The sequence below is a fragment of the Podarcis gaigeae genome, assembly GCF_964106915.1.
Source record: "Podarcis gaigeae genome assembly, chromosome: 11".
In the NCBI taxonomy this organism is placed as follows: Eukaryota; Metazoa; Chordata; class Lepidosauria; order Squamata; family Lacertidae; genus Podarcis; species Podarcis gaigeae.
Window position 1 is genome coordinate 30,676,316 of NC_139687.1, and position 6,857 is coordinate 30,683,172.

The window sequence follows — 6,857 nt, forward strand, 5'->3', positions numbered from 1 at the left end:
CTTTTAAAACCAAGACAGCAATGTCTGCTTTTGAACGGTAAGCAAGTAAGCCTATTGTCAAAGTGATTTCAAAGACTCTCATGCTACCAATGGCACCATGCAGTCTGCACTCTGTTCTAATGGGTATGCACTATTGATGACAACTAAATAATACCAAAGGTCAAACTTGCTGTGAGTGGATGCCATGGGGAAAAAAGATCTCAGTGGAAAACAGATGGAACTCTCTTATGAAGATCAGCCATGTGGCAACATTGTGTTTGGTATTCTCCCTTGGGGTCTATATTCTTTCCCAAGAGATGACTCTCCCTTGGGTGGCATGTCTTGAAATATGAAAACCTTGTTATTTGGATCCAAAGACATCTATTAGAGCTGGACCACAGAGACTGCAGTGAAATTGACACAGTCTAGCAAACAGCTCTTTCATTCTCAGAACTCTTCACTAAGAGCAACTTGGTCTAAAGAGTTGTAAAAATAATTGCTTGTGTAGGGGTTGTTTCCCCTCCCCCAGTTAATCCAAATATATTAATGCACTAAAGTGTGCATAAAATTTTGTTTGATGGTTGCTTTAAGTAAAAGACATCATGAACTGATGCATGGAGCTTATTGCCACATCTTGTGATGAACCCCAATAGCTTAAGTGGTGCATTGCTTTAAAAACAACACCTATCAGACAAAATCAGGGAGGACAAGGCAATTTGCATTAATAAACAAAGGCTTCTATAGCACAGGAAGCTGCTCTATATCAATTCAGCCATGCGTCTCTCTGTTTCAGCACTGTCTGCTCCATGGGTGGACAGAAGGTAGAAGTAGATCTCTGGGTGATTTGAAGAAGTGTGTGCATTGGTTCAAGATTGTGTTAAAATGTGAACCAAACAAATTTCTTCCCCATTTGAAGATAGCAGCTTCAGAGAAAGCTTTTAATAGCTGCATGCAATAGCTTACTGTAAGCAGGAGTGGAGGGATTTGTTAATTTGGGTCCTCTCATGTTCTCGGTTTCCCAGTCTTCAATTCAGTTCTCCATATTTCTGCAGCACTTTGCAAATTTTCTTTTTAAAAAAATCCTCATGAAAATTGTTCAGCATTTCAGTGAGAATTTATCCTAATAAACATATTTCAATGCATTTTTTACTGATTTACACATTTTTGCAGGCAATTTTCCTAATATAATGCATCTTGTATGCTGTTTTCACTAATATATTCATTGTTTTGCTCACTTCCCCCTAGTATATGCATTTTTGTAAACATTTGTTGGTTGGAGAACTGCATCGCAAATTTCAAGTGCAAATTTCAAAAGTTGGCTGTGTTTTGGTTCGCATATTGTTTTGGAAAGTGTGGATTTAATAATTTTGGCTTTAAATGAGAACTGAATCAGATTTCTCCCCAATCCCTACATGTGACCAAGATGCAATGATGGTGAACTTTTGCCTCTCGTGCTCAGGATCCCTGTGGGGAGAAAATGAAAGCACACATTCCACTGATTAATAACAAACCTGTTTTAAAATGTGCTGCTTCGTAAAAATCAGTCTATTGTAAGCTTGAAGATGTGATATAGCCATAAGTGTTCTGATTTTGCTTGGGCCTTGACCAAGTTAAAGATGCCACAGACCTTGCCTGCACCCAAACCATATCTTTATAAGAAAACAAGCAAGGCAGGTGTTGTATATGTAAGCAAAGAGTTGCCACAAGTGAACTGCAGAAGTTGGTGGTGTGTCTCATTTGATGAACTTATTTGTTATTCAGAATTTAGAACTGAAGAATTCTTTGGATGCATTATTCATTGCAAATTTGACACTTGAGAAGGGAAAGAAGTTTCAAAAAATTAAAAACCTGTTTTTGCCCTCGGCTTGGTGTTTTAGTTTCATGTAGAGTTCAGTTCCTTTTAGGGTTTTGCTTTTGATGTCTTGTGTAGCTAAACTTCAAGAGCTGGTTGGAGAGCAATGTTTGCTGCACCACCACTCCCAGTTAATACACAGTGCATCTGTCAGTAGACAGCAATCTCTCAGCTCATCTGAATCACAACTTTCTGTGTCATTCGTAGAAACACCATAGTCAGTCACTGTAATGCTATAACCAGTGAGTTGCACCGAAGAAAATAGTTATTTCAGGCAGCTGGCCCATGAATATGAATCTTGCTCTCTCCTCACAATGGCCAGATGTTTCACTAACTTCTTCGCAACATCCATTCTTCTTAAAATAAATCATATCTTCTTAAGATCTGGAGTAACTACTGTCTGTTGTAACCAGACAGGAGTACAATAAAATCAGAAGGAATGCATGTGTGGGTGTTTTCTATATTAAAAAAAAACACCACGTTAACAAAATCAATTTCTTCTCTTGATGCGGCATTTCTCGTAATGTAGTAGTTTTCAGGTTGGGGGAGCAAAGAATATCTAGCCAATATCAACAACTTTCATGGCTGTTTGAAAACTTTTGCCTTGAGGTGCACAACTCCAGCAGCTGGGGATCAGTCATTTTAATGATAGGCACTATAGTGGATAGGAGAAAGGAGCAAAAACCATGAAATGAATCAAATGAGTTATACCTTCTAGGTTCCTGTAATCCAGGCTTGGAGAATCTCTGGCTTGCGGACCATTCTTGGCCCACCAGGTAACCCAGTTTGGCCTGTGAGGCCATTTTCCTCAAAAAAAAAAACCCACCCTCCCACCAGTGTCATTGGTGATGTAATCCCTTATGGAGATACTTATTTTTCACAAGTTAGGTACAGTGGTACCTCTGGTTACGAACTTAATTTGTTCCGGGGGTCCGTTCTTAACCTGAAACCAATCTTAACCTGAGGTACCACTTTAGCTAATGGGGCCTCCTGCTGCCACTGTGCTGCCACCGCATGATTTCTGATCTCATCCTGGGGCAAAGTTCTCAACCCGAGGTACTACTTCAGGGTTAGCGGAGTCTGTAACCCGAAGTGTTTGTAACCCGAGGTACCACTGGACTTAACACCTTTTATCATTACATTTTCCACACAAAGGTCAAAAGGAGGCCAACACAAGCTGGCATTGGGGGCATATTCATCGTTGAAGATATGGAGAGATTAAAACAACATTGTCACTAACTTCCTCCCTAACTGCTACCCCTATCTTGTGCTATGTTCGGTGATGATATCTCTAGAGGTGTCTTAATCCAAAATAAAAGACAGAAAAATGGACAGATGTACTACTTTTCAAAATATATACTAGATGAATATTTCTATCAACACTTTACACATAGTGAAAATGTGTGACACAATCTACAGAAGTACCTAATTCAACCAGCAACAGAGTTCAGGAGCAAGTTTTTCCACAGCAAGAAAAGAAAAAAGCATCAAATAAAGTCCTCTCCCATCTCTAATAAGAAGTCAAATGAGTTCAGTAGGGTTTACTCCCCGTTAAGAGCGTATTGCTGCTTAAGTTTGTTAGAGGAGGGGGATGGGAAAGTGTTGTGCATGGAGGACTGCTTTCTGGACTGCTTTCACAATTTTTTAAAAGGAAAAAACACAGAACCATATTACAGTTGTGGCTTCTTCAGATAAAAAGCACATGCACAGCCCATTGACTGTGTTATCAGGCAGGAATCTGATGCCATCACAAAGCTGGTGAAGCTGAAGTGTGGAGGAGATGCATTTCCCTGGGAATACCCATGGCTCAAAGTAGGACAGCCGAATGCAGAGAGTGAGAGAGGCTGGAGAGACTTTAATCTTGAAATTCTAAAGTCAATGGGCAACTTTTATTAAAAGCTTTGTCAGTATTGCCTTCAGTCTGTGGGCTTGCAGTTCTCTTGCTGGAAACTTGTTCAGTGCAATTTCACCCAAAGAAGACAAAAGACATGTCCAATCCTTTGCTTTGGAGAAGATGTGCTTCTTGAATCTTGACTCTGGGAGGTTTGGAAATCTGTTTCAATTTATATATATATATATATATATATATATATATATATATATATATATATATATATATATATATTTCCCAAGCAGAGTGGGAGAGACTCAACATTCCCAGCCCAAACCATTTATCCTCCCACAAGAATCTAATGGTCTGGGTTCTATTATAATTAGTAGAAAGCTTTTAAGCTTAATATATATTAATAGGAAGCACATCGCTGCAGCACAGCTCTGGTTTCATTGGTTGTAACCTTGATCCTACTGGGATCACTGCTTTATTTTGATCTTGACTTCAGGGGAGACAGGACAGCACCCAGTGACTTACAAGGAAAAAGAAGAGAAGTTAGGTTGCAGTCCTCACCTCATTTACTTAGGAGTAAGCCACCAATGAATTCAATAGTCCCGAGTTTAAGATTGTACTGTTGGTGACATGTGAGATGTGACATGCAAGTTCCATTCTTGGACTGCAATTCTGGAGCAGCCGCCCTGGGGGAGGCAATATTTAACCCCTTGCCCTGCCCCATGCCTTCTCCTCAATATAAACTACTCCCCCCAAATCCCTATTACCTCATGAGGTGAAAGAGGACAGGCATGCTACAGGTGTAGGCACTGCTTTGCTGCATGTGTATTCTGTAAGGACCTGTGTGCATTTGTCACTCACGATAATCCACACACAGATTTTGCCATATTTCCCAAATTCAAGAGCTTCAAATGAAGGAACAGTGACAAATCTGAAGCCGCCCCAAGCTGGAGATGCACAAGTAGGATATGTGGCTTTTCATAGCCTTGTGACAATGACAGCCATAATATTAACACCACAATATTAATCATCTGTAATGTGACACCAGTGCATTAAATTCACTTTAGACTGTGACAGACGGGCAGGCAAAAAAAGAGAGAAAGGACATGTCTAGGAACTGCTAAGCAAAACTCACTTCCCAGGCCCAGGTGTGATGAAGGGAGGAGAATGGAATCTCCAAATATAGAGCTCTAAATGTTTTTTCTCTCAATTTTGCAATGTGTTTTCTGAGTTTTCTGAGCTGAGTACTATGTTGGAACATTCATTAGGTGCAGTGAATAAGTAAATCCCAACCCACCCTTTAGCAGGAGGCAAGGACCAAGTCATGATACTCACACAAACAAGGGGTAGCTGGGCTGCCCCTGAGGTTGCACAACCTCCCCAGCTCTGCTTCCAGCATGGATGTCTACAGGGGGAAAGCCTACAAAGCCAGATCTTCACACATCAGGCTTCAGTGGGCCCTGTCAGTCAGTGTTCAAGGTCCTAGGGAAGCCGGAAACATGGAGATAATAGGCCTCCGCCTTCAGATATCCATGCCTAATGCATGGACATTGGAGGAAGCTCTATAACCTCAGCGGCCGAGCCAGCAGCCCTTGGAACACAGGAGCAATGTGTGAATGGGGTTTATATTTCTCAAGCATGCCCACTCCCAAATGTTGTGGGCTTTCTGACTTCTCCCATTTCCAGAGTCCTTATATTTCCATCACCGCATTAGGCCTATTCTTCTTTCACTTCGCACAAGCTAGAAACTCTCACTCACTTCTTCGCAGCTTGGAGGTGGAAGACTGAGTTTCTCCTTCTGCCCTCTCCACAATGCCTCCTTTGACCAGGCTCGTTGGTCCTCAGGATGTGGCTAGAGAAGGCAATGATGAGGAGAGCAAGGAAAAGTTCCTACTTCACACAAAGAACTGATCTACACTGGTCAGTTAAAACATTAAAAGGGCATTATAAAAATGTGACACCAGAGGGCACTGTAGAGCAGCGATCTGTCATCAAGGAGGAATTGCATTGAAAGCTATATTGTGGGCATTTTTATATCAGTGTAGATCCAGCCAAAGTCATGCTCAGGAGCTTTGTTTTATTTTATTTATGTTCCCTTTGGTGAGCTGCCCAGAAACTGCCTGTGTAGCACACAAACCATAGTTTGTGAAACCTTTAAGGAAAGAAATTTATTAGTTTGCCTCTGTCTGCACTTCCATAAAAGCTGACCGCGTCTTTTTTATTACTTGTTTCAAAATAAAGTCCAGCAAAACATTCTCATTTTGAGAAGGATGGGGCTAGAATGGGGTTTATAGTGTGCGCTGTATGATGAAACTAAGACATTTCTCGGATGTATCATACATCTCTTTCGGCTTTCTGTTTTGATTAGCTCATTGTAAGAGTTCATGTCTAATCTTGATAAGCTCATTTATATCGCACAAAAGTAGAACATTGCCTCTATTTGCATTTGCTTGTGTGTGCGGATGAATTTGATAAAGCATCAATTATTTGGGAACTGACTGGTGAGTTTGATGTTCTAGATTTTATTTTCACATGTCTGCCAGAGTATAATTGGTTAAGACAACACATTTAAGTCATTAGCAAAGCTAAAAAAGAAAAGAAAAAACCACACACCCTATAATGACGATTGTGTTTAGTAGGTTTTGTGATCTTCCCCAGTTGCAGATCAGCAGAAATACCAGAAGGGCTCTATTCATGTGGTATGCTTAATTATAACCAATAAGCCGGGATAGATTAGTCTTGTGTATGTCCCTGCTGGATATTTGCTTGTATCATGATGGATTGATATTTCTTGGAAGCAGAGGGCCTTTTGAATAGAGCTCTGGACTGTTACTTAGTTGCTATATAAAAGGCAGCACACATAAGCAATAAATTCAGCAGTAAGTAGCAAAAGACGTTTTCTAGATAGAGCTGATTCCAGCAGGCTGCTGCTTGCCTGGATGAAGGGGGAAGGAAATCATGCATAGACACCTCCTTTAAAATTTGTTGCTCATCCCCAGGACCTTAGACTAGGGATGGGGAACCTGTGATCCTCCAGATGTTGCTTAACTCCAACTTACATAAGCCCTGGTAACGATGAACCATGGCAACAGTGGAATGTGCACAGGTTCCACATCCCTGCCTTAGACTTATAATCATGGTCTCAAACAGGAAAATTGTTGTAAGCAGTAGCAACAACAACAA

At 40.8% G+C, this 6,857-nt stretch overlaps 1 long non-coding RNA gene across 1 annotated transcript; it reads right to left on the reverse strand.

Moving 5' to 3' along the window:
- Positions 1 to 584: 584 nt before the first annotated feature.
- Positions 585 to 5,525, reverse strand: LOC310826693. The gene is made up of 2 exons (XR_014555931.1): positions 5,434 to 5,525; positions 585 to 2,486 (listed from the first exon to the last, which is right to left on the reverse strand). It is a non-coding gene; the product is annotated as an uncharacterized lncRNA (long non-coding RNA).
- Positions 5,526 to 6,857: the final 1,332 nt, after the last annotated feature.